The 26,509-nt window shown below is 44.8% G+C and overlaps 1 long non-coding RNA gene across 1 annotated transcript in view; it reads left to right on the forward strand.

Moving 5' to 3' along the window:
* Positions 1-25,189, forward strand: part of LOC113625734 (uncharacterized) — a 43,287-nt gene extending 18,098 nt beyond the window's left edge. The window contains exons 5-16 of the long non-coding RNA XR_003434829.1: positions 433-543; positions 1,349-1,413; positions 6,536-6,683; positions 10,206-10,434; positions 12,818-12,971; positions 13,663-15,197; positions 15,540-15,693; positions 15,819-19,335; positions 20,852-20,986; positions 21,564-22,776; positions 23,246-23,345; positions 24,976-25,189. This is a non-coding gene — a long non-coding RNA (uncharacterized LOC113625734). The remainder of the gene's footprint in view (positions 1-432; positions 544-1,348; positions 1,414-6,535; positions 6,684-10,205; positions 10,435-12,817; positions 12,972-13,662; positions 15,198-15,539; positions 15,694-15,818; positions 19,336-20,851; positions 20,987-21,563; positions 22,777-23,245; positions 23,346-24,975) is intronic.
* The last annotated feature ends 1,320 nt before the right edge of the window (positions 25,190-26,509 follow it).

A 26,509-nucleotide genomic window follows, 5' to 3' on the forward strand; every position in this document is an offset into this window, starting at 1 on the left:
TTTCCAGCTGTTCTGATGGGTTTATAATTACAAACTGTCAATCAGCAATCACAATTACTAATAACAATACCACGAAGTAATTTTTAAAACAACAATAACAACCGAGCTTCCGGACTTCACCATTCTGCCATAATGCCGCCCATTAAAGTAAACTAAGCAAAACAAAGTAATTTGCTGATTCATCGCATTCCTAAACCATGATTTGGGGAGTGTCTGGTGTTCGGAATATTTGCATTGCTGCTCTCCCAACCATGAGAGGGTTTTTTTGTTTGTTTTCTGTAAGATTTCCCAGAGTCATGGGATATTTATCACACACTGCAGTTAAATTCAGTCCCAGGTAGGGTTCTGAAGAATGATTGGACCAGCAAAACCCTCTTCAGTATGAATGTTCTGTCATGTCTGCATTTGTCGGGGTCACTCTCTTCCCTGCAGGACCTTCTTCCTTTGACCCCTCGCAGCGTGAGGCTGTGGACTGCCCCCTGAGGAGCACTCTACTAAGAACTTCCAGATCGTTCAGTGAGACTATAGCAGAAAGGAACCGAGGTAAAAAGAGAGGTGGTGTGGGATTTCCCTCAACTACTTCTAATATCTTTTAGGCTTCTTGTAAGTGATTTAGGGTCTTGGACTCGACCCCTAAATCACTTACAAGTGATTATAACAACAGTTACCACAGAATGCCAGGCCCTGTGCTGAGCCCCCGACCTATGTTCAAACCTTTCAAGTTCATTCCTGTTAACATTTGCCATTTTGCAAATGAGCAAATTACGGCTTAGAAAACTTCATTGGCCAGATCTCCTAAGCCGATGACAGAATTAGTTTGTCAGGCTCTAGAGCTCAAGTTCTTAGCATTTTGCTCTACTTCCTGGGTAGAAAATTCAGCCACAATGCCATAAAAAAACAGAAATCACCATCTAGCCACATGCAAAATAAATATTAGTTGAAAGCTTTCATAAAAAATAGCGAGCATATTTTGAAGCTCTTTGGAGAGGACACACAGGAGATAAATGAGAAGAACCGTCGTTTCTCTTTGAGTAGTATTTTTGCAGCATTTGGTAGGGCTCACCTGAGAGCTGCAGATTGGAAACAGCCTGATGTTGCACCATCTAAAGTTGCTTCGGCTGATGACAATGGCCTCATAAAAGTAGGGACCACCATTATACACACTCATCTCTTACCGGCCACCCCCAAGTGAACTGAGAGTGTATTTCCATCTTATCCTATTCTGACATGTCGGTCCATAAGTGACTTAACTAGTATTACTGACTTAAAGAAAACCCAGATCCGTAGGTACTTAGGAAAAAGGGGCTTTCATGCTCTAAAAGCCCATTTCTTCCCTTCTTTATTAAAGGTAGCATCGAATCAACACAACAGGAGAGGTGCATTGAACTTGGAAGCAGCTGCATTCCATGATGGGTACAGAAGCCCATTCAATTAATTCCTACTCAGTGCTGCACTGATTACATATTGCCTATACACAAAATAAAGGAAAGCCCAAAGTATTGTCTCTCCCCCATAATTTTAAATAAGATTGAAAGACGTGCCCCCAAAATGCCATTGGCTTGATTCATGTACTGCCTTCAATCAAATCTCAGCATTCCATTCTAAACACGAAGTATATATTTTTAGCGTCAATAAGTAAATTTTCCAGCTCTGTGAATGTGAGGGGTGGGAAGCGTTTATCTTGTTGGGGTCGGGCAATGGAGACTTCTCCTAGCCTCCTTCAAATAGCCACCGAATCCCTTAAAGTGAAAGTACTTGTTACTTGTCTTTAGCAAATAGAACAAACAACAATCCTTTGATCTTTAGGAAGCTCTTTCTTGTTAAGGTAACATTCTGTCTGACTTTTATGTTTCAGCATTCATTGTATATTTAATTATTTTTAAAAGTTTTGTTTTAAACGATTACACTTTTTCATAACTTAAGATAAACACGGGCATGCTTTGTTAAAGATTAAAAATAAATCTCACACGAAACTGCAAAATTGGCAAAGATAATACCACATGGGGTTGGTATGTTCCAAAACACGGTTCTCAGGGGGCCCCTCTAAACACACTGAATTAGAATTCTTGTTCTGAAAAGTTTCAGGAAGCCCCTGACTCTAACCCACCCTTTCCTGAAACTGGTGAAAGTTTGAAAAAAAAATGACCACTGAAGTGAAAAAAGAAGAATCTCAACACATCAGGGAGGCATGTTTTGTCTTTTTTTAGATTGTTACTGTGTTCAAAAATATCTTGATGCTAACCTTGTAATAGCTTTCGGACAAGGAACACACAGGGATAGCAATTATAAAAACAGGGGTGTTTACATCGCTCAATAAATATGTTATCAAATAACTGCTTTTAAGTCAATGTGAGAATAATTACTAGATCTTATTGCACTGGAAACATCACCTTATTCCAACCTATTCGAGTTTGATTGTAACCTTTTATAAATAAGGGTTCCCTTTTGGAAGTATCAAAATAGAGATAGAGACAGGTTTTCCTTGGTGCCTCATTTTTCAGATTCCCCAGAATCTTTGTTCACTTGCTCTTGCATTTTATTCTTTCTTTCTATTCCAATACATTTCTTCTTTCTGCGGTTGGGAGAGTTGTCTCCACTCATGGATTTGGGACTGGGATGTCTGAAATATTAATGCAGTTCTTGGAGTAGACGGTAGGTGGCGATGAAAAGCCGTGCCTCTCAGCCAGCCATCCTCTCTGGCAGTCCCAAATCAGAAGTGTGAGAACTCTGATGTAATGGGGCAGGGGAGAGAGAGACAGATGGGAACCAGAAAACCTGGGTGTCTACTCCTCCCTTAGACACCCACTTTTATGACTAGGATCCAGCTTCCTTACTTTCAAATGGAAAACTATTCTACCCCAAGTGAAATTAAATATTCAGACCCGATGAACACTTTGCAGAAGGGTTTTTACTTACTCAGCGCCCATGATGTTACAACTTCTAATATGCCAATGCCGTTTGCTAAAACTAAACAAAGATGTACACATGTGAATTCAATAAAGTGGATTTTTTAAAAAAAGTTTAGAATTACAGGAGTCCTTTACAGATCTATCCTAGCCTCAGATTCATGGAAGGAAATATTTTCCATAGGGAATCATGAAATAAAAAGGTTTTCTAGGGTTTCTCTAAGAGAACAGTTAGGAAATGAATTGCTCGAAGTTGTCAAGCAGAGCTAGAACTATGGTACTTAGCTCGGAGTGGAATGCGGTAGGCCATCGGAAAGGAATGTGATCTGGGTTTGCTGGAATGAAGTGGGGTTTATTAGTTTTTCTTTCCCAGGCCCAAAAGTTGACAACTGGATGGCCTAAATGAAATTGCTGCTATTTCGACAGGGTTGTGGGAATTAGGAGAAAGACTTAGAAAGCTGCAGGTTCAAGCATATTATAGCTCTGGCATTGGGTCACTGAAGTCTGTGAAAAGCAGAGCTAAAAGCAAATTAATTCGGGGTTAAATCTTCATAAAAACTGGAATTATATAATCTTGGAATTAGAGATCATGTGTTCCGACCTCTCTCCCAAAGCAAATATCCCCAGAAGAACGTCTTTGAAAGGTGACCTTGCAGGCATTTTCTGGAACACTTTGAAGAAAGAGCTCTAGCAACTTTTCAGAATACCCCATTCTATTCCTAAACCCCCGATTTCAGCACTTTTTGAACCATGGTGAGGAACCTAGAACGCACAGACATATTTTTGGAGGTCTAAGTGTTCTAAACAAGATCTGCAAATTTTTGTTGTTTTATTTGGACAACAATTGAAAGAGAATTAATATGTAAACATGCCACCGTGACCACTTTTTTCTCATTAGTAAACTTTCTGTTTATGAGCTCCTTTAGGTTTACAGAGAAATTGAGTGAAAAGTTTAGACATACCTCATACCCCCTAACCCCTCCACCTCCAATTTCCCTATGATTAATATCTTATATCAGTGTAGCATGTTTGTTACAGTTGATGAGCCAATATCAATACATTATTATTAATTAAAGTCCATACTTTACTGCTAGGGTTCATTTTTTGTGTTGTACATTCTAGGGATTTTACTTTTTAAATTTTATTTTATTGAAGTATAGTTGATTTACAATGTTGTGTTAACTTCCGCTCTACAGTAAAGTGATTCAGTTATATATATACATTCTTTTTCATATTCTTTTCCATTATGGCTTATCATAGGATATTGAATATAGTTCCCTGTGCTGTACAGTAAGACCTTGTTGCTTATCCATTCTCTGTATAATAGTTTGCATCTGCTAATCCCAAACTCCTAATCCATCCCTCCCTTACCCGTAGGGGTTTTGACAAATGCAATGACCACTTTTTATCTGAGGACCATCAGAGATATTTTCAATCATACTTTTGTTTATGTGTTATGGGACTAGTTCTACTTTAATTGTTTGGGACGAATAAGTAAAGAACAGAGTTGGATTGACAGGCAACAAATGATGTTAATTTTAGTGAAGGAAAGTGACATCATAGTATGCCTCATAAATGAAGGTTTGTCTGTGGTTCAGAAAAAGAAATGTGTTTGGTTTGAGTTATCACAAATTATGCAGTGGTCTACACCTCCCCAAGACAAAAGCCATCATTGGTACCGTATTCGTGTCCTGAAGGTTGATTTTGTTTCGGCAAATGATATCATCTCTCACATTAAAATAAGGCTATTTCAATATTGTTGATATTGTAGTTTGTTTGCTTTTCATTTATACATTTGTAAATGTGGTTTGTTAACTTAATTTCCAGATTTGTATAACCGTAGGCATAAGGACTTATACCTAGTTGTACGCCCCATAATTAAGAAATGCTATAGAGAAAATAGTTGCAAATGATATGACTAATAAAAGGTTAATATCCAAAATATATAAACAGCTCATACATACAACTCAATATCGGAAAAAAAAAAACCCGATTAAAAGAACTGTATAAACATTTTTCCAAAGTTTCCAAACATTTATACAGAAGAACTGTATAAACATTTTTCCAAAGAAGACATACAGATGGCCAACAACCACATGAAAAGATGCTCAATATCGCTAATCATCAAAGAAATGCAAATCAAAACCACCACGAGGTACCACCTCACACCTGTCAGAATGGCCATCATCAAAAAAACACAAATAAAAAACGTCGGCAGCCATGTGCAGAAAAGGAAACACTTGTACTTTGTGGTGGGAATGTAAATTGGAGCAGCCACTATGGAAAATAGTGTGGAGGGTCCTCAAAAAGCTAAAAACAGAACTACTATATGATCCAGCGATTTCACTCCTGGGTATATGTTTGAAGAAGATGAAAACACTAATCTGAAAAGATATGTGCACCCCATTGTTCACAGTAGCACTAGTTACAATAGCCAAGATATGGAAGCCACCTACGTGTCCCTCAACAGACAAATGAAGATGTGGTATGTACGTATATACAATGGAGTGTTACTCAGTCTTTAAAAAAAAAAAAAAGAATGAAATTCTGCCATTTGCAACAATGTGGATGGACCTAGAGAGTATTATGTTTAGTGAAGTAAGTCAGACAAAGAAAAATGCTCTATGTTATCACTTATATGTGGAATCTAAAAAATAAAACAAACGAATGTATATAACAAAACAGAAACAGACTCACAGATCTAGAGAACGAACTAGTGGTTACCAGTGGGGAGGGTGTGGCAGGCAAGACAGGGGCAGGGAATTGAGAGATACAAACTACTCTGTATAAGATAGATACGCAACGAGGGTTACATGGTACAGCACCGAGAAATATAGCCATTGTTTTGTAATAACTTTAAATGGAGTATAATCTATAAAAATATTGAATCACTGTGTTGTATACCTGAAACTAATATAATATTGTAAATCAACTATACTTCAATTAAAAAAAAGTTATAGAAAAAATATTTGTAAACCCTGGGGATTTTCAAGAATAATTTTTCTCTATGAGGGAGTCTGTACAGGAGTCAGGTTTAAGAAACCCCATTCTAAGCGTGAGAAAATTTTTCCCTATACGGAGTGCAGAACAGCCTCCCTGTGTTTTGTGCACACTCATCCTGGTACTGCCCTCTGATGTCTAATCCTTTACTACACAACAGCCCTCTGAGTATTTAAGAGGAACAACTGCCTGGTTTAAAGCTTCCTCTTTTATATTTTAAGAGCCAGAAACAGTGATATAGACTGAATATATGTCTAATCCCTGGAGGGCAAGGTATAACTCCACCCTCCTTGCACTGATTGTATTGAGAGCTGAGGTTAAGATTTGCTTTTCTCATTTACCAGCCCTCTCAAAAGGGAAGGCAAGGTCAGCCTGGCCTGATTCGTTCTTCGTGAATTCGTGATGATTCTCGGGCCTTCTCCCTGGACTTCTCAGAATGCTCTAGGTCATGTCCAGGGTGGATTAAGCTAGAGGGTTAGAGTTTCTGTGATATAGCCTTCTCCCATTTGACCACTGAGACAATGTTTTCCTATAACCAATGTTCTGGCCACTCTATCATTCTATGTGATTTCTCAAAGAGAACTCAGAATGGTTCTTCAAGTAAAACCTCAAATCATTTTTTTTCCCAGGACTGTATTTCTATTAACCTGGACCTAGATGAAGGATGTGTGGTGCTTGCTGGAGGTCCCAATGTCACTGACAACTGACAATTAGAAAGTTACCGCCTGAGTCTTTGATGGTCCAGCTCAAGTTGCTACTTTGGAGGTTGGGGTCAAGGTAGGTGGGACCTAAAGGCCCTGTGGAGTTGGGAGCAGTGTTGGCCAGTCGCTAAGACAGTACATAAGGACTCTGTGAAAAGAGCCCATCTTTCTCTCCTGAAAGATTATGTGGTGTGCCTTGGGCCAACAAGTGAGAGTCAACAGAAAAACTAAAGAAAAAATACAAGTCAGTGACCTAAAAAGCTGAGAGCAGGTTGGGATGAGGTGTGAGGAAAAGTTTCTGTGAACAGGAAGTTGAAAGAGCAGGAAGAGAAGGAGAGCCTGTCCTGAAGTACCACCAATATGGGTGCCGTGCGTGCGTGCGTGTGTGTGTGTGTGCGCGCGCGCATGCACTCGTGTGAGACACAGGGAGGAACTGGAGGGAAAGCAATTCTGCAAGCAGTCTAATCTACACAACCTAACCTCAAAAGGGTAGGAAAAAGAGGGATTTAAACATTCTTACCTGCTACCTTTCAGTAAGGTGATTCTGACTAATGTTTATGATTAATTGTGAGGCCTTTAAGAGAAACTCTGAATTTTGATCATTCAAAGCCAGGAGGTAACTCCTGTGGGAATCACTGGTGATGAGGCAGGCGGTACAGGAAAGCCAATGTCTCCACAGGACAACCTTTGCTCCTTCAGTCATATACTTGGATGGACTCCTGGTTACATAAAGACAAGCCTGGGTATTCCCCATATGACAAAGGAGCATTGATCTTGGAAACACGCCTGAGTGAGAGTCTTTGCTCCAACCCTTGCTAGCCATGTGACCCTAGGAAATTTACTTAGCTTCTCTGTTGCACAGTTTCCTCCTTGGTAAAATAGGATGGTAGTACTATGCTTAGCCCCTAGGGTTATTTTGAGAAGTAAATGAGTTTAAATATACACAAAGTACCTAAAGGCACGTGGAAAATGTTGTATCATGTATGAATTATTATTTTAACTTGGCCTTTCCGAACCTCAGAGGAAGCTGGGAAAGTGAGTATGTGGCTAAGGAGAAAGGAATTACTGCAAGTGACTCAAACCAAATATGACTTTCCCCTGGGGTTGTGTCAGGACTGATTTCCCTGAGAAGAGGGACTCTCCACCTGGCATTTACATAAAATCAGAGTAGTGTTAGCAAGGAAGAAGGGGGAGGGTGATATGGCTGTAGGAGAAGCTGCAGACCGTGTCTGCTGCACACCTTGATTTCCAGGTGAAACACAGAGATGCACGTGGCCGCCCCAAGATGGCAGCCAACCACAGCCGAATCTAGGTCTCTTGTTTCAATGTTACTTTCTGGTACCAAATGATTTGATAGCTTTGTGCTTGCTAACTATCATGGCCCGGGTACAAAGTGTCGATATACAAAATTTGTAGACCTTTAGACATTTTGAAGAACAAAGTACAGCTATCACGTGAACACACACCAACAATTCAACTGTCACTCTAAATAACAGTACATCCAATTCAGAGCACATGTTGCTGGGCTACCTGGTCATGATTCTCTTGGCTGTCTTCATCTGAGGTGTTCTGCTTGGCTTGTTTGACTAGAGACCTTCCAATATCTTTAAGAACACATGTTTCCATCCCCTGGCATACAGCTCCAGCCTTTAGAGCTTGAACAGAAATGAGTTAGCTATTTGTTGCCAACCCACTTGTTCCATTTTGAAGCAATGTAAATATCCAATATTAGAGGGATAGTTAGATTATGATTCCATTATGAAATATTGTGCAGAAATTAATCTCATTAGGGTAAAGACTGTGTAACAACAAGGACATGTAGGTAGGTATCGTAATGAGTGTAAAGTGAACAAATCAGTAGAGCAAACACTCTGGGTCCACCCGTGCCACCAAGCGCTCTCAGTTGTTCTAACCAAGTTCCAGCCGCCAGACTGAGCACCTCTGGATGGGGGGAGGGGGGGTGTCGTTCCCAAGCACCCTCAATTATGGACACACACACAGAAATTAAGAATTAGCTAATTAGGAATTGGCTCCCCTTCTCCACCCCCGAGCAGTCCTTAAGCAATGGCCGTGGGGAGTCGATGTATAAGTTCCCCAGCTTCAGTACCCCTTTGAGCTGCGTGTTTTGCACTGTGTCCCCAAATTTCCTATGGGGTTAAGCTTCTATCACTTGATAAGGGTGCTCTTTGTCAGCTGCTCTCCCTTCCCTGTGTTGATACCCATGCCCCCCGTGGTGTTGCCTGCACTTCCCAAATAAACTACCTTTGCATGAATACCTCGTCTCAGGGTCGGCTGCTGGGAAAACCCAGGCAAAGACAGGCAGCATAGGGAAATCTAGACACATCCCTGTTTGGCCCTATAGAGGATGTATATACACACAGGCCAGGATGAAAAGGAAAAGCACAACAATGACAGGAGTTTAAATGAAGATGGTGAGCGTATGTCGGATTTTTTTTCCTTCTATTTTCTAAACTTTCTGTAAAGTTGTTATATGAGTATAAACTTTTCTGTTTTATATGTTTAAGCAACAGTAAATACATCTGTGTGCCTCAAATCCACATACACAGAAAGGTTGGAAATAGAAGTGAGAAATATCTCTTAAAGAAATGGGTTAAAAAACAAAAGAAATGGGTTGCCCACAGGATGGTCTGTTTTAGGGCAGCACCGGGTCAGTGAGGTTTCTGGAGCCAGAATGTGACCTTGTAGAAACCAGACCTCAATCTGGTCCGCATCAAACATCTACACAAATTCAAGGTTTACACAGTTTAGTGCCCAAAGTACAGCAATGTCTGTTTTTTCAAAGAGCAAACTGTATAAACACAAACACACATTGCATTCATTCCTATTTTTTCTAAATTCCAAATAACTAAGCATTTTCTTTGGAAAGTTTCCTCACAAGTAAGTAAAATCATTTCTGTTTTAAAATTGTGATCTACAGTTTATATGATCAGAGCTTCTTTTATTTTACTGAGCTCTTTTCCATGTAAAACCTATTTTTAACTCAAAGAGTTGAATTTAGTTATCTTGCTTCTAGGAACATTATAGCAGGCTGTAGAAACGAACATTTTATTTTCCCGTCATTTTCTACTTTAAAACTTTTGATTAAAAACAAAAAGAAATACACACAGGCACATGCAATTGATTCTATTGTAAAGGGAATTTAGGTTCCAAACCAGGAGCTAAACAGATTGTAGGTGTAAAGCCAAACTATTTGGACACGTAGTCTCGGAGATAAATACTGTACCCAACAATGTCACTTTTTGAAATGGGGAGGAGTGGATAGCTGCTTCATTCAAGAGAGTTAGTGATTTTATTTGAAAGGCTAATTAACTCAACGTACAAGTTTTTCTTCTCCTGTAGACAAAGCGAGGGTGGGGTCACTTTCTACCGGTAAAATGAGGAAGGAAAATGTGTTCTTTACTTCCTGTTATCTTTTTCTTATGGGAAGGCTGATAGAGGCTGTGGAACAAAGTGGTGAAAGATGACATGCTTCAGAGCTAGAGAGACCTAGGTTCAAACCCCGGTTCAGCCACTTATTGGCTGGGAGAGCTTGGGTAAGTTATTTAACTTCTCTGTGCTTCCATTTCTTCCTCTGCAGAATCGACATTATACCTAAGAGAAACAGCCCTTCATAATAACAAAGAATAGAAAGCAACAGAAATGCCCATCAACAGAAGAATGTATGGAAAAATTACACAGCTGAGAAAATGAATGAACTCCAGCCCCTTGTGAAAAGCATGGACGAACCTAAGGAATGTGATGCTCAGTGAACAAAAGCCTGCCACCCTTTTCATCAAGTCCAAATCTAACTAACACTAAGCAATCAGGTATTTGGGTATACAGTAGAAAAAAACAAGGAAATGCAAAATTCTGGATAGTGGTTGTGTGGGGGGGTGAACAAGAGAATGGGTTGGGAGGAGCACAGAGATGGATGTGAGTTACTGTTCACCTTCTGGTTCTTGGGTTGGGCGGCAAGTTCATTGGCAAGTTCATTTTTTTAATTAAAATATGAATAAATGAATAAAAGACGAGCAGGAGGGGGCCATGCCTGGAACGACAGTGGTCCTTAACCAATTAACCCATTACAATTAACCAATGTTGTGCAAGTGCATCTGAAATTGCAAGAAGAAAGAAAGAAAGAAAAGAAGTAGACAAAGTAGTATCTACTTTATAGAGTTGTGATAAAAATTAAATGAGAAAATGCATGTCACATGCTTAACATAACTGCCTAGAAAAGAGTACACTTTAAATAGATGATATCTCAAATTGCTATTTTGTAAAACCATAGTTTTTAGACGATTTCAGACTTTGGAAATGTCTCATATACTTGGAATGTGTCAATTTCAACCAAACAAGATTAATTCTAAGACTGTTCTTGTTGTCAGCTCAGTTCTACATATATTACAGATGAATAGAACCGATGCTTGAATCTAGCCATTCGTTTTCGAGGGCCTATGCGATGTGCCAGGTATTGAGTTGGGTCCTGGAGACACTGGTGAGTGTCACAGGTCTAGACTCTGCCATTGCGGGTACACGGGGCTGAAGGAGTGAACAAATAATTAGGTGGTTACCGAGGTGATTAGGGCCAGAGGGAGAGGAGCATGCTGTGACCCGGCACTGCTGACCCTCAGGGAAGGTCAGAACAGTGCAGGGCAGGGGGCACAGACTGCCACCAGCCGTGAAGTGTCCCCAGCCCAGCTCCACCTCCCTGGGGGAGCGACCAGGCTCAGGGTTGTCGTGAATGAACGTGAGCCTGAGTCAGGCATTTAGGGAAAATGCCCAGCACACAGTGAATATTATGTTAGTGTTATAAATAAAACAAAGCAAGGATATGTACTGACGGGTTCAGCTGCCCACTTCCATTTCTACCCACCACACACAAATGGGGTTGTCTTACCCATTTGCGCTGCCATAGCAACTACCATCAGCTAGGTGGGTTATAAACAACAGACGTTTATTTCTCCCAGTTCTGGAGGCTGAGAAGTCCAAGATCAAGGCACCAGGAGATTCAGTGTCAGGTGAGAGGCCGCTTTGTGGTTCATAGCTGGTGCCTTCTTGCTGTGTCCTCACATGGTGGAAGGAAAGGGAGCTCTCCGGGGTCTCTTTTATAAGGGCACGAATCCCATTTACAAGGGCTCCACCCTCATGACCTAACCACCTCCCAAAGGCCCCACCTCCTAATACCATCACCTTGGGGATTAGGCTTCAACATATGGATTTGCGGGGGTGGCTCACAAGCAGCAGGGCCCACCATGCCTTCCTCCTACGGTACTTAGTCACGTGGTCATGATTAGTACTGTCACCTTTGACTCCCTTGCACAAAATAACCTGAGAGAACTTAGCTGTTCTTTAACATTCAGTGCAAGGAAGTGGTGCCGGGTACCCTCACTTGTGCAAATGTCACATCACCTGGGGGTTTGTAAGCAGAAAGTCCTACAGGCCTCCAACTTGACTCCCAGACTCATGCTTGAGTCCACGGCAACACCGAGCACACGCCCCTTCCTAGCTCCCTGGGCCCAGTGACTCAAGATTCATTTGTGGCTGTTTATTTGCACATAAGCACAAACATACGATCAACCCAGAGCCAAAGACCCCAGGGGTCTCTCTATCACCTTCCCTTCTCTCTCCCCACCCCTAAAAGCCAGCAAGAGGGCTTCCCTGGTGGCACAGTGGTTGAGAGTCCGCCTGCCGACGGAGGGGACACGGGTTCGTGCCCCAGTCCGGGAAGATCCCACATGCCGCTGAGCGGCTGGGCCCGTGAGCCATGGCCCCTGAGCCTGCGCGTCCGGAGCCTGTGCTCCGCAACAGGAGAGGCCACAGCAGTGAGAGGCCCGCATACCGCAAAAAAAAAAAAAAAAAAAAAAAAAAAGCCAGCAAGAAACAATTTGACAGGGTAAACTTGCTTCACAAACTTGAAAATTGTTACCTTCTAATGTAAGACCAGCAATACTCTGGATACAAATGACAGGTGTGATTAACATAATTAGCTTCAGCTTATTCCAGCCAACAAAATGGAAGGAGGCATTTAGCTATAATTGCTGAGACACTTTTCATTCAACAAGTGCGTCTTAAACATCAGGCGTGCTCATCTAGACCCAAAGAGGTATTCGCTTTCACTTATCACTTGGAATAAAGGTACTCATAATAAGCTTATGAGATGACTCATAATAAGCTTTTAAATACATTTCTCTGCTTCTGTGCTACACATAGTTCTTCCATGGGGGAAATGAAGCATTCACATGGGGAAGATGAATCCTTAATCACGCAGAATGATGATCCGTGACTCCCTAATTCATCCCTAAGAGATTCTACCCTCGGCTTAGAAGTGTAGGGGGATTTGGGACAGGACTGTACTCGGAAAAAGGTTAGAATAAGTTGGGTTTGCTTCTTCTCCATAATTGTGAAAAAGTGTTAGGTAATTGTGAGAATGGGTATAATTTGGGGCGGGGGGAAACACCCTTCCTATAAAAGGTACAGTAAATGTTCTTCAAGTGAGGAGTGATTGAAGTTTAACCCTCTAGCTGCAGGGATGCCCAGCCTGGGCCCTCCCTCTTCACACCCGGCAGGATGGGCGCTCCAGGTGCCCGATCTCTTACCCCGAGTCACCCGACCTGGGGCCTGGCAGAGAGCTACCTCTACCCGCCCACTCCCCCAAGTCCTCTGCCCCACCTAGATTTTGATGTTAAAAAGCTTCTTCCCGGGCTTCCCTGGTGGCGCAGTGGTTGAGAGTCCGCCTGCCGATGCAGGGCACACGGGTTCGTGGCCCGGTCCGGGAAGATCCCACGTGCCGCGGAGCGTCTGGGCCCGTGAGCCGTGGCCATTGAGCCTGCGCGTCCGGAGCCTGTGCTCCGCAACGGGAGAGGCCACAGCAGTGAGAGGCCCGCGTACCGCAAAAAAAAAAAAAAAAATCTTTTTCCCACTCTGCCCGCCCCTGCTCCATCAATTTCACATTCTTAATGTACATATAGGCAGTGGGATATTGGGAATTACTGAGTCCTTTCATTTAAACCAATGCTGTCATGTTAACTCAGTTTGCCTGTCCTTGTAACCCTCAGTGTGACGTCTCCCGCTTTCAGAGGAGGACAGAGCCGGGCAGCAGTGGCAGGTGATGGAAAGCCTGGCCGGGCAGGCGGGGAAGCAGGCGCCAGTGTTGGGTCCCCACCTGCTGGCCACACCCCTGCTCCTCCTTAAGTCCTGCGTCCTTGTCACTGAAGTGACAGGCTCCACCTAGGTCACCTCCAAAGCCCTTGCCATCCCAGAGGGCCTAATTCACAAGTCGTCCGTTTCTGCAGGCTGTTTGCTGGGCACATCATTTGTACAGAGGAGAGGAATTCCACAGACCGTCATGAAGCCAGCTCAGCTCTTCAGCCCCGCTTCCTCCCGGTGGTGGAGCCTGGCTCTTGCCAATTTGAGTAACTGGGTCACTTCCGGTTTAAACTCTGTTGCCTTGGGGTAAACCCGCAGTCAGCTCAGGACCCTCCCACTTCTCTCTTTCCCTTTCCTTCTCCCAGGATTAAATTGGGATTATGGGAGGCTTATTTAAGGTTTTGTTACGTCCGTGACAGGGTGGAGAGCAAGAGCTGGTTGTGTCTGTTCCACGGTTGTCTTTGGCCTCCAATGAGCTGGGACCCGCCCCCTGGTCCAGAGTGTTGCGCTCGGACCCTGCCGATGGCGAGGCTCCTCCCGGCCCCCTCCCCGCTTGTGGTGCCCAGCACGTGGCTCCCCTTTCCTTTGGTCCTTCTGTGCATCCCATGCTGGGGGGCGGGTGTAGCTGGCAGACTTTGGCGGTCTCCCTCGGGATCGTGCTCTAGCTGAGGGCCCGGGGAGCCCTCCCTCATGCCTAGGTGCCAGACCTGAACAGAGACACCCGCTAAACTTCTCAGGGATCTCCATCAGGGCTTGTTTTGCTGGAAGATGCTGCCCTCGTCTCAGGAGCTCGTCAGCATCTGGACCCCAGCTCCACTGCTTCTGAGTCTCCTTCCCAGCCCTGACCCCACTGAACTCATCTCGGTTGGAAAAACAGTTCTGATGTTATCCTGACTCTCCTCGCCCCTGATTTATTTATGGCGTAATTTATTTATGATATAATACATGCTGGGAGGACGAGGGAGCCACTTGGGAACATGAAGAGCCATCCAAGTTCATGCTCAAGCGAACTTAGGTGAAAAGAAAGATAAATCCATATATAGTTGATTAAAATATTTATAAAGACACAGGTTACTTATCTCAAAACCTGAGAAAGGTCAGAAATGACAGACGAGACAGTGGGGTGGAATGAATCTGGGTCACAGATTGCGATCCAAGGAGAAGGAGGGAGAAGAGGAGGGTGGGGACGCTTGGCAGTGTACGGGAGAGGAGGCCCAGGACCGAGGTGGCTTAGGTGCCTGTCCACAGGCTGGAGGTGGAGGTGAAGGTCAGGTGCACGGCTTGGGGGTGGGGCGGGCCCAGAAAATACCCGTGAGCAGAACAAAGCTGACCGAGGAGGGTCAGGGGAAGATGGAGGACGCAAGGAGGAGCAGCTGGGGGAAAGACCTGAGCAGGACGGTGCTGAGCTCGCCTTGATTAGATGACTGTGGAGAAACGGTTACAGGTAATTCAAGACCGGTCTTCGGGGGTGGGGGAGGGGAGGGTGGGAGTGTTGGGGGCGAATAGGAAGAACCACGTTGCAGGTGCAAAGCCATCTGGGTCTGGTCGAGGAATTTGCATGGGATTCTGGGGAAGGGAAAGATTCGGGCTGCCGAGGAGGAAGCTGCTGTCCTTGGCAGTGTCTGGTGAGTGATGAAAACCGGAGAGGCGGCAAAGATTACCAGGCTGCAGACTTGCAGAAGCAGCAGGACACTGGCACAGCCCACAGGACGGGGAAGTTGGGCAACAGGGAAGGCTGGGTGAGGAAGGGTGGGGAGGTTGAGGTCTCAGGGCTATTTATATTCAGCCGGAGACGTCCTGGAGACCTTGGTACGTGACATACCGGAGAGGAGAGGCCCGGGCGTGTGCTGGAGCAGGCGTGTGTCAGGAGGCAGTGATGGGAGGAGTGGCGAGCTGGGCTCGGTGCGAGGAGAAGGTCGGGGTGCTTCCCGTGAAAGCGTGTAAGTCAGGCAGCCCTCTGCCACTCCACCTCTGGGCTTGCAGTGCTGAGAGCGGAGCCGGGACACCGCTGTCTCACTTCTATTGCATTTAACGTAGAATGTGAAATTTACAATTCTCTTTAAAGCACTGACCAGAGAACGTGGTTTACGCAGCACAAGAGAGGAGCATGGGATCTGGAGCCTCCCGAACTTGGATTAAAATCCTAGCTCTGTAGAGAAAATGTGGTGTATGCATACAATGGAATATTGCGGAGCCTTAAGAAGAAAGGAAATTCTGACTCATGCTACAACACGGATGGATCTTGAGGTCATTATGCTAAGTGAAACTAGTCAGTCACAGAAAGGAAAATACTAGGTATGATTCCACTTATAAGAGGTGTCCAGAGTACTCAAACTCATAGGAACAGAAAGTAGACTCATGGTTGCCAGGGACTACAGGGAGGGGGGAGGGGGAGTTATTGTTCAATGGATTCAGAGTTTCAGTTTTGCAAGGTGAAAACATTCCAGAAATCTTTTGCACAGTATATGAACAGAGTTAACACTACTGGACTATACCTTAAAAATAGTTAAGATGGTAAATTTTATGTTATGTGTTTTTAGCACCATCAACCATAAAATTTTTGAAATCCTAGATCTTCTGGTCTCCTAGTGGCTGTGTGACCTTGACCTTGTACAAGCCAGCTAATTTCTTAGAGTCTCGGTTTCCTCATCTGTAAGATGGGCATAGAACACCCACCTCATAAAGACATTCTAGGACTAAATAAAAGCATGTATGTGAAGCTCCGAACGTAGCACCTAGCACATCAAAGGTGTTCACGTTTCATTTAAATTAAATTAGTTCCCCTACTATCAAAACCTGGATGGTTTTCTTTTAAGGACCTAGACCTACTAGGTCTAGGCCTTTAGCGGCATATCGTAGTGCAGCCTCCACAATACTGAGGATGAAATAGTTAACAGGAAGCCCCCTGAACTCTTATTCCTAAAGATTTGTGATACACTACACACCAAGTGTCCCAGCATCCCTGTTCTCGATCAGAGGAGGGTCCCAAATAAAGAGGTCACTCTTCCCATCAGAAGAAGCTGAATACAATCTCTTCTGACACAAACTGGGCAGAATCCAAATACCACTGTCCAGAACCATGGGTTTTCAGACTTTCTGGTAGAGAACCCCTTTGCAAAGCAGCAGCCAGTAGTGGCAGGCATTTGGGTGAGCCCACGGCAGAGAACAAATCTCCTTAGGAATATCATTACTGAGTATTTACTGCATAAAGTGAAATCTGAGCGAGTCCCATATAGAGACATGAGACCAACGTGCAATAAGCTTAGGAGAACACCGAACCTGAAAACCCAAGATGTAGAGGACTTCAGACCAGAACGTTCTCTGAGCCACCCCTGGCTAGAGAGTTTTTCTTACCCTTCAGGGAGAAGAATCTGGGAGTTTATGCCAAAACTCCTTTCTATATCATGTACAGTTTGTTGCATCAAGTTGTAAGTTATCTAGAAATACCTGCATGGGTCTTATGTCGTAGTGTGGGTTCAAGCATTCTCGATACTTCCTTCTGTCATCTTCATAAAGTCCTGGGTCCCCGACAGCTGCCAGCTGTTATCACAGCAAGATACCTGCACAGGGTGGACCCCTTCTGACTCTTGCAGTTAAAATCCTGGTGCCTGGAGTTTCCAGGTAAGCAGTAACCCTCACACAACGTTGTCTGGGTGTGCAGCCTGTAACAATAGTGCACCACACCCAGAAAAACAATATGCCAAAATATTAGACTCTCCTACTCAGGCGCTATGTCACGTAGGCCATGCATCTTAAGATGTCAGAGCCCTTGAGAGGGTCAGTCAGACTGATGTGATACTTTCCTATTGCTCTCAACTTTCTCAGGCTGTTTCTTTTTTTTTTCTTTTAAGGTATTCCATGGCTTGTCCCCACCTTGAGTGACAGCATGGTGAAGGGGATAGAGCAAGGGGCTTTGGCATCAAGGCCGCAGTGAGGTGAGATCCCATCTCTACCTCCTTTAATGGCTGTGGAAGCTGATCCTATTACTTAATTTTTTGTAGCCTCAGAATTCCTCCTCCATGGAGTAGAATTTTCTAGAAGCTACCTCAAGTTTATGGAGAAAAGAGAGATGGTGTAGCTGAAGGGTAAGGGCTGCTGCCTGGTCCGTAGGAGCTGCTCCCTGAGTGTTAGCTGCTGCCCCCCTCTCCCCCCACCCATGTTGCCCTCTCATTTCCCCTGATTCTGAATCTTGTTTCATCCTTTCTGATCCCGGAACCAGCCCTGAGGCCTTCAGCTCTTTCTCTGATGGAGACTTTCATTCCTGGACGCTCCCATCCCCCCACACACTCCAACTACCTGATAAACAGCCTCTAATAGTCACGAAAAGTTCGTCTCTCCTCTCTTTGCACACACTTTCCCCTCACCAGTTACTTCTCCCTCTTCAGAAGAAGGCTGACCGGGCCCTTCACTTCGGGCTGTGCCCACTTCCGAGTATGTGACCCGTTGCTGACACGTCAGCGTTTCTCTCATCTGGCCCCTCTTGGGACCTAGATCTTTTTCATCACACTTCCCATCATTTGTTTTGTGTTCCCATCCTGTGTGTGTGTGTGAGAGGGAGAGCACGTGTCTTTTCTCTCTTCAATGCCCGTACCCTCTTTTCACCAAGACTCCGCACCCCATTTGTCGTCAGAGGCCCAGCAGGACAGGTCGGCCCCTACGTGAGCTCTGGCCTGCCCCTCCTTCCAGCTCAGCATCCTGCTTGGAACTTTCTCCCAAGCAGACGCTGCTAATTAACTCGGCCTGAACCCCGGTCTCAGGGCTACGTGTTCACATGAAAGGGCTGTTGAGACCACAAGGACCTCCCTGCTTCCTGCAGAGGGAAGATCAATCTCTCCTTTCCCTTCAATTTATAGTCAACTTTCTCCAGGAAGTGGCTGTTCCTTATTTTATACTATGTCAGAGGTAGCAGTTCAATCCTGGAGTTTCTATTAGAGAAGTTGCATGGAGGGTTTCAACAAGTGTTCCAAAGCAGGTTCTTTTCCCTTGGTCCTGCTCGGTGAATTACGTCTGGCTCATGTACATCCTGTTAATTTAAAGCGTGTCTCTGTGATCTGCAATGTCTCCTCATCAATACCGTTGAGGACCAAGCAGTCTGCAGAGTTTATTTGTTCTATCTTATGCTAAAAACAAAAACATGGAACTGTTTGTGACCGAGGCCTGCTCTGATGTTTGGAAACCACACGATGGGCTGTTGGTCCCCTGCAGCGAGTCCTGGTAGAGCTGTGGGGATAGCTGAGGGGGTCTGATAAAACCCAGGGCCTGGCACCCTGCAGCTTTTAAAGAGTGAGCTGAGACACACTGCTGTTAGGAGACGCAGGAGTGCGGCTTGTTTATCTCCACTTTCTCCATGGACATCTCTGGACACATAGGGTTGCTGTTCTGTTTTGACTGATTTGGATTTTTTTCCCCTCACGGTTAAAAGAGCAAACAAGCTTTAAAAATGACCTAATCGTTGTCCAGGGTGACTTCATGGGAAGTCACCAACCTCCCCAGAATGCAGAGTTGGAGCAGGGCTGGTGCCAGGAAAGGAGATTTGGAATTCAGAAACTTTGAAGCCCTGTAAACAGCCATGGAAGTATTGCGTGAGTCGGACCTCAGTTCCCCATCCGCAAAAATGCCAGTTGTTTTTTTTTTAATCTTTTTTTAAAATTTATTTTTGCCTGCGTTGGGTCTTCATTGCTGCACGTGGGCTTTCTCTAGTTGCTCCACGGCACGTGGGATCTTCCCAGACCAGGGCTCGAACCCGTGTCCCCTGCATTGGCAGGCGGATTCTTAACCTCTGCACCATCAGGGAAGTCCTGCCAGATTTTTAAATAAGGAAGAAATTTAAAGATCTTTCAGGGTAAAGAACTGCATAGATTATTTTTTATTAATTATTTATTGGAGTATAGTTGATTTACAATGTTGTGTTAGTTTCTGCTTTATGGCACAGGGGTGCATAGATTAGTATCATGATTCTAGGTAATATAATGTAGGTATAGTTTACACACTATTCCCTTTGTGTGAATCCCCCCGAGGCAGGGCTATGACTCATGGTGGACAATGAAGAGGACAAAGATTTAGGGAACCCTGGACTGGACTTGAGAAGTTCACCCTCGAGCCCCAACTACTGGTGATGGTTACTTCAGTATTAGTATTTTATAGATTATACTTTACAAATAGAACTCATGCTCCTTGTAAAAACATCCAAACAACAGAAATATTTAAAGTGTGTAAAGCAAAAATCTCTGGGCCTGCCTCCCCAGAAGGGGGTCAGCAGGGTGGTGACCATCACCTGGATCTCTTCCAGGCACGCACACTGAGAACTGTTTGTTTTAACGAAAGTTAGATCATACTCTGTGCATTGTTCTGCGTGACAGTTGCGTCTTTTATTCTTAAGTGGAAGTGACGTGGGGTGGGAAGTAAGCGCAGGCTTCTGCATCAGAGTTGTAAGTCCCCAGCCCCTTCTGTTACTGGCTGCGTGTTTTGGGGCAAATTGCGTAACTTCTTTGAATCTCATCTTTTAAAATGGGTACTGGGGGGCTTCCCTGGTGGCGCAGTGGTTGAGAGTCCGCCTGCCGATGCAGGGGACGCGGGTTCGTGCCCCGGTCCAGGAGGATCCCACATGCCGCGGAGCGGCTGGGCCCGTGAGCCATGGCCGCTGAGCCTGCGCTTCCGGAGCCTGTGCTCCGCAACAGGAGAGGCTACAACAGTGAGAGGCCCGTGTACCGCAAAAAAATAAGAATAAAAATAAATAAAATGGGTACTGGGGACTTCCCTGGCGGTCCAGTGGTTAGGACTCTGAGCTTCCACTGCTGGGGGTCAGGGTTCGATCCCTGATCAGGGAACTAAGGTCCCATGCTATTTAACGTCTAGAGCTCTTATGCAGATTAGAGGTGATATATGTAAAATGCCAGGCACATGCTGAGTATGGAAGATCATGATTATTTCTAATAAACTTTAAATTCTAGGGTATTTTTCATTCTTGAACTGTCACAATGCTAGATTTTTCTACTAATTTGAGCAAGATTGGCTGTAGTTCATAAAGACACTCTCTTAGATGTTTTATTTTAGTAAATTCTCAGTGGGGTTCACTCCTGTTTTCTTTTTTTAAATCAGTGATTTTCAACCTTGATTCCATGTTAGAATTACTTGGGAAGCTTATAAAAACCCCAAACCAGGCCACACCCCATAACGACATCAGAATCTCTGTGGGCAGGACCTATGCCTCTGGATTTTTCTGAAGATCCCCAGGTAAGCCCAACACTCAAGCCTGGCAGAGAATCATCACTTTCTGTGATGCCGTGTATGCTCTCACGAAATAAACATACAGGCCAGAACACAGTGGATTTCATTTGCTCGATGTGTTTGTGTTCATGGAAGAGTTTATTACCTTTCCTCTTTCAGTGGAGTGTAATTAATGTTTAAATACACATGCAGCGTGAACACCAGATAAAATTAAATCAAAGTATTGCAAATTGTAAAGTATATCTATTTTTATTATAAAGCACATTAAGGAATATTTAGAAAGTAGAAAAAAGCAAGCAAACAAGCAATTCACAAACAGTCCCACCACCTTTATATATTTCTGCTATTGTACTAGCAATGGTGCATTTATTTTTTTCTATAAATAGATTCTACAATATATAAGTATCATATCAAACATTATAATTCCTTTTCATTAGGGAACAATTAGGGAACAATTCCATTATAGAGAAACCGGCTTCGGGCTCAGAGCTCTGAAGGGGCTCCGAGCCAAGTATGATTCCTGCTAACCTCGGCCACATTCCTTCAAAGCCTTTTTGTTACCTTTATTCATCTTCTCTTTCAGAATGGAATAACGCAATGGAGACGTGCAGGTGATGACAGGGATTGGCTGGAGTCAGGAGGAGAGGGAAGACGATCGTTTCCACAAGTCACTGTGAAGCCAGGTTAGAGTCATTTGTTCTCCACAGTGAAAGCCTCACTTATTAAGAAGCTCTTCACAAAACCTGTGGAAAAGTCACAAGCAACAGTCGGCAGTGGCTGTCGCCAGGGGGAATCGTGTAGCTGGGGGAGAAAAGTCACCCTACGCCCTTCCAGACCATATTCACATATTTCTTCCCCCAGAGAGCAAACACAGAGTTTAAAACGACCTATTCTTCTTTTCTGGAATATGATTTTTTTTTGAAATTGAAGTATAGTTGATTTACAATGTTGTGTTAGTTTCAGGTGCACTGAAAAGTGATTCAGTTATACATATAAGAACAGTCTATCCTTGACTGATAACTGCTTTCTATTAGCCCTTCTCTGGGACAGGTGCTGTCTTGGGTGTGTCTACGTAGGTTTTCTCGTTTTCTGGATTCACGTTTGCCTTGTCATAAAAATTGTTCTAAATACACAGATACGTCTTGATCTTTCGAAGCTTGCTGATAATTCTGCCCACAGGTAGTCGTAGGAACCCAAGGACAAACAGCGAGACAATTCGCTGGACTTGGGGCCACAAGGCAGGTGTATTGAAGGGAATGGGTCATGGGCGGAACATACTTAGACATACTTAGTGGGGTGAGAGGAAAAGAACCTTTCTGATGCTAGAGATTCCAGGGGAGGAAGGGAGGTTTCCGAGGTCGTCTCTGTGGCAGGAGGACATTTGTGGAGTGTAGGGGGAGGACACAGGTGCAGCCTGAGAGGGAAAGCAACCAGAGTAATCCCACACCCGATGAGGGGTGCATTTATATTGGGGTCCCATGCCTGACAACCCAAGGAAGTGGCCCTTTGCCCGTTCATCATAAAGTGAACCCTGTGGGGAGTGGAAGATGAGTTTAGAACAGTGTCAGCCCAGCAGGCCTCAGGAGACGTTGCTGACTGACTGCATTGATCTAACTCCAGGAGAGGGGAGCTCCCGCATTTTGGGGGGCCCTATGCCCCGCAAGTCTGTGAAGAGGGTGTATTTATACCTATTGTCCTAAATGAACTAGAGGCAAAGGAGCCGAGTGATGACCCTGAAAAGTGGGCTGGCATTTGCAGCTACATGGATGGACCTAGAGATTATCATACTAAGCGAAGTAAGTCAGACAAATACCATATGATATCACTTATATGTGGAATCTAAAATATGACACAAACGAACTTATCTACAAGGCAGAAACAGACTCACAGACATAGAGAACAGACTTGTGGTTGCAAAGAGGGAGGGGGCATGGGGGGGATGGAGTGGGAGTTTGGGATTAGCAGATGCAAACTATTATATTGATATGTAAGATGGATAAACAACAAGGTCCTACTGTAGAGCAAGGGAACTATATTCAATATCCTGTAATAAACCATAATGGAAAAGAAAAAAAGAGTGGGCTGGGACATTTTCGACAGCCCCAAAGGTCCTGGAGACAGAAGGGGATGTTCTTGGTACCTCTTGGAAGGAGAAATGGCCAGTGATTAGATGCAAAGGAGAGGTTTTGGAATAAAATGGATGTCCCTCCAAAATAACCCACCAGTGAAGATTCTCTGGTCAGGTCCTCACAGAAGCATTTCTAGGTAACTGTCACCCGTGCCAGGAAGGAAGACAGGAAGCATGACTGTGACCATTTCCACGGCTCCCTCAAGCATCCCCGACCACACACCTGGTCATCTTTGGGTAAGTCAGCCGCTCACAGAGTTCATGCCATTCTGCCGCTGGCAGGTGTCCTGTCTGGGTTCTTACTGATTTCCTTCAGATTTTATTACAACTTGCAGTGATTTTCTTTCTTTGTTTTCTTGGTTGGTTTGTTTTTCCTTCTTTCACCCCCCTGGACAGTAAGCTGTATGAAGGTGGGGAGTACTTCATCTGTCTGGGTTAATCACCTCTGTGGCTAGACGGTGCCTAGCACAGAGTAGGTAGTTAATATTTGCTAAGTTAAAAGAATAAGTTAAAGAATATTCAAGAATAAATGAATACATGGAATTTAGGAACCTAGTGTCACATACGATTAAAGTACTAGTCGTTCTCGTGTTTTTACCTGTTTCACTCCATGCCAGCCCAGGCCTGTGGTTTCTTCTACTTTCCTTTAGTTTTAGGCATATGCAGTTTCTATCCTAGCACTTGGGTCACTACCTGATTGTTATGTACATGCTTCAGCCACCAAGAGAGTGTGAGGTGACAGGGGGACCCCGGGGCTAGAAAGCCTGCCCCGAGAACTGGTACCTCTGGCCTTATTTCTTGTCCCTTTATGACGCGTTCCGACCTCCCTGAAGACCCCCAGACTCTTGAGTACACCACGCTCCCTTCCATCCCCGGGTCTTTGCACAGACCGTTCCTTCTAACTTCCTCCTGCCCCTGCTTTGGCCTCTGCTTCTGAGTTGAGCACCCTTCACATGGGCTCCTATACCATCCTGTGTATCTCCAATCTCACACTTAGCTCATTAGCCTGTAATTGCATGTTTAAGTATTTGTTTTTATTTACTCATTCATCCCTGAATATTATCTGAGCACCCAGGATGTCTTAGGCATGGCTCTGGGTACCGGGGATTCAGTAGTAAACAAAATAGGCAAGGTCTCTGCTCTCTGGAGCTTACGTTTTAGTGGAAAGAGATAAGCAGTTAACAAATAGAGACTCAGTTATGTCATGTGCTAATAAGTGCTATAAAGAAATAAAACAGGGAAGGCAGAGACGAATAGGGGTCGGAAGCCTATTTTAGATAAAGTGATTAGGAAAGGCATCCGACAAGGGAACGCTTGTTTTATCATCGGCTCAAAGGAATTAGGGGAACAAGCTATGAAGATGTCTGGGCACCTAGTGTTCAAGTGGCAGAAACAGCCAGTGCAAAGGCCCTGAGGCAGGAACGTGCTTGACATATTCAGGACATTGAATAAGCAGAAGTGGTGTGGCTAGAGCAGAGTGACCATGTTAACCCCAAATCCAAGTAGGCTCCATGAAGTTAGAGACCACGTTCCCCTGGCTCAAGGTATATCCCTAACGTCTAGCACGGGGCTGGCACATGCCCTGAAGGTGTTGAAGGAATTCACACCTTGGAAGAGCTTGCGCATTTGCCTAGTTTCATCATCAGGTCCTGAATGAAATAGACAGCGAGGAGGCCACTGAGCCTTTGGACAAGGGCAGGTCTGGGCAATGGAGGAACTGAGTAAATAAGTAAGAACAGTAAAGGGTTGAGAATAAATCTGAGGGTCCTGCTTGGTGCTCCAGGGATCAAGGCTCATTACGGCAGAGGGCTCTGGAAATGATTTATTATGTTTCTCTCTTTTTTTAAAAAAATATTTATTTATTTAGACTGTGCCGGGTCTTAGCTGCTGCACGTGGGATCCTCGCCGCGCTGTGTGGGATCTTTAGTTGCGACATGTGGACCTCTCAGTCATGGCATGTGGACTCCCAGTTGCACACGCATGCGGGATCTTAGTTCCCCGACCAGGGATCGAACCCAGCCTCCCTGCATTGGGAGCACAGAGTCTTACCCACTGGACCACCAGGGAAGTCCCTGGAAATGACGTCTTTTTTTTTTTTTTTTTTTTTGCAGTACGCGGGCCTCTCACTGCCGTGGCCTCTCCCGTTGCGGAGCACAGGCTCCGGACGCGCAGGCTCAGCGGCCATGGCTCACAGGCCCAGCCGCTCCGCGGCATGTGGGATCTTCCTGGACCGGGGCACGAACCCGTGTCCCCTGCATCGGCAGGCGGACTCTCCACCACTGCGCCACCAGGGGAGCCTGGAAATGACTTCTTATTACTACATTGTGTTACTAAAGCTCACTCTATGAAGTTACTTTCATACCAGATAAATCCAGCATCCTCTACTCACTAGTAGTGTCTGGCACTGCACTAAATGTTTTGTGCGGATTCATTTGGCATGACTGTTACGGAGATTGGATGCGATGACCTCTCCATTTTACAGATGAACAAACTGACGTTCAGTGAGATCGAGTAACTGGGCCAAGGTTACGCAGCTAACGGCAGAGACAAGCCATGAAAACAAAGCAGTAGGTTGCTGAAGGCTTCGCTCCTGACCGCCGTACCGTAAACGCCCCCTCCTCCTAGCCCATCATGGCGGCAGCCGAAGGCAGGCACAGACTGAAGCTCAAATTTGAGTTAGATTTGACCCCAAATCAGTGTATTTTGAAATCAGATGACAGCAACTGGCCCATGTTTTTCTCCTGGATTGGGATCAATCCAGACATGAGTATAAGGACCAACTACGGTGGGAGGAAAGACTTTGACAAGGAATCCATGTCCCACGAGGCTCAAAAGTGACTGAGGGCAGTGCGCCTCCCTAGGAGGGGGCCTGGCGATAAAAGGAAGTTGTGTCTAACAAGGGAACGTCTGGAATTTTTCATGAAAAATGGCAGCCCACCCCTGGAAAAACTGTGTCACGTTCCATCTCTCCAAGACACAGATGAGATGCTCAATGCTCCCGCTGAAACAAGTAGTGACGGGAATTCTGGCGGCAGGAAGAACAGCAGCGTCCGCCGCAGAGATCAAGATATGCCTCCAAAAACAACAGGTCGTGTCATGATTCATTCACTTGCAACGTGAAGGACACACAGGGATGTTTTGGCTGTTAACGCCTGGCCTCACCATCCAGGTCCTACAGTGGGAACTCATCAGATAGCTCTGTGTGGCCTCTCACACTTTTGCAACCCTCTTCCAGGGATATATGGAACTCGTCATGATGACAAACTCAAGGCCTGCTAAGGGTGGCAGGTTCCCCGAGAAGACCTTGAAAAGGAGGAACGTGGGCTTTCCCATCTCTCTCTCTTTTCCTCTTAGATTCTCTAAAGAAGAAATCAAAGAGACCGAAAGCAGGAAGTCGCCTT

The sequence above is a fragment of the Aethalodelphis obliquidens genome, unplaced genomic scaffold (genome assembly GCF_003676395.1).
Source record: "Aethalodelphis obliquidens isolate GAN/ISIS:26980383/991018 unplaced genomic scaffold, ASM367639v1 scaffold16, whole genome shotgun sequence".
In the NCBI taxonomy this organism is placed as follows: Eukaryota; Metazoa; Chordata; class Mammalia; order Artiodactyla; family Delphinidae; genus Aethalodelphis; species Aethalodelphis obliquidens.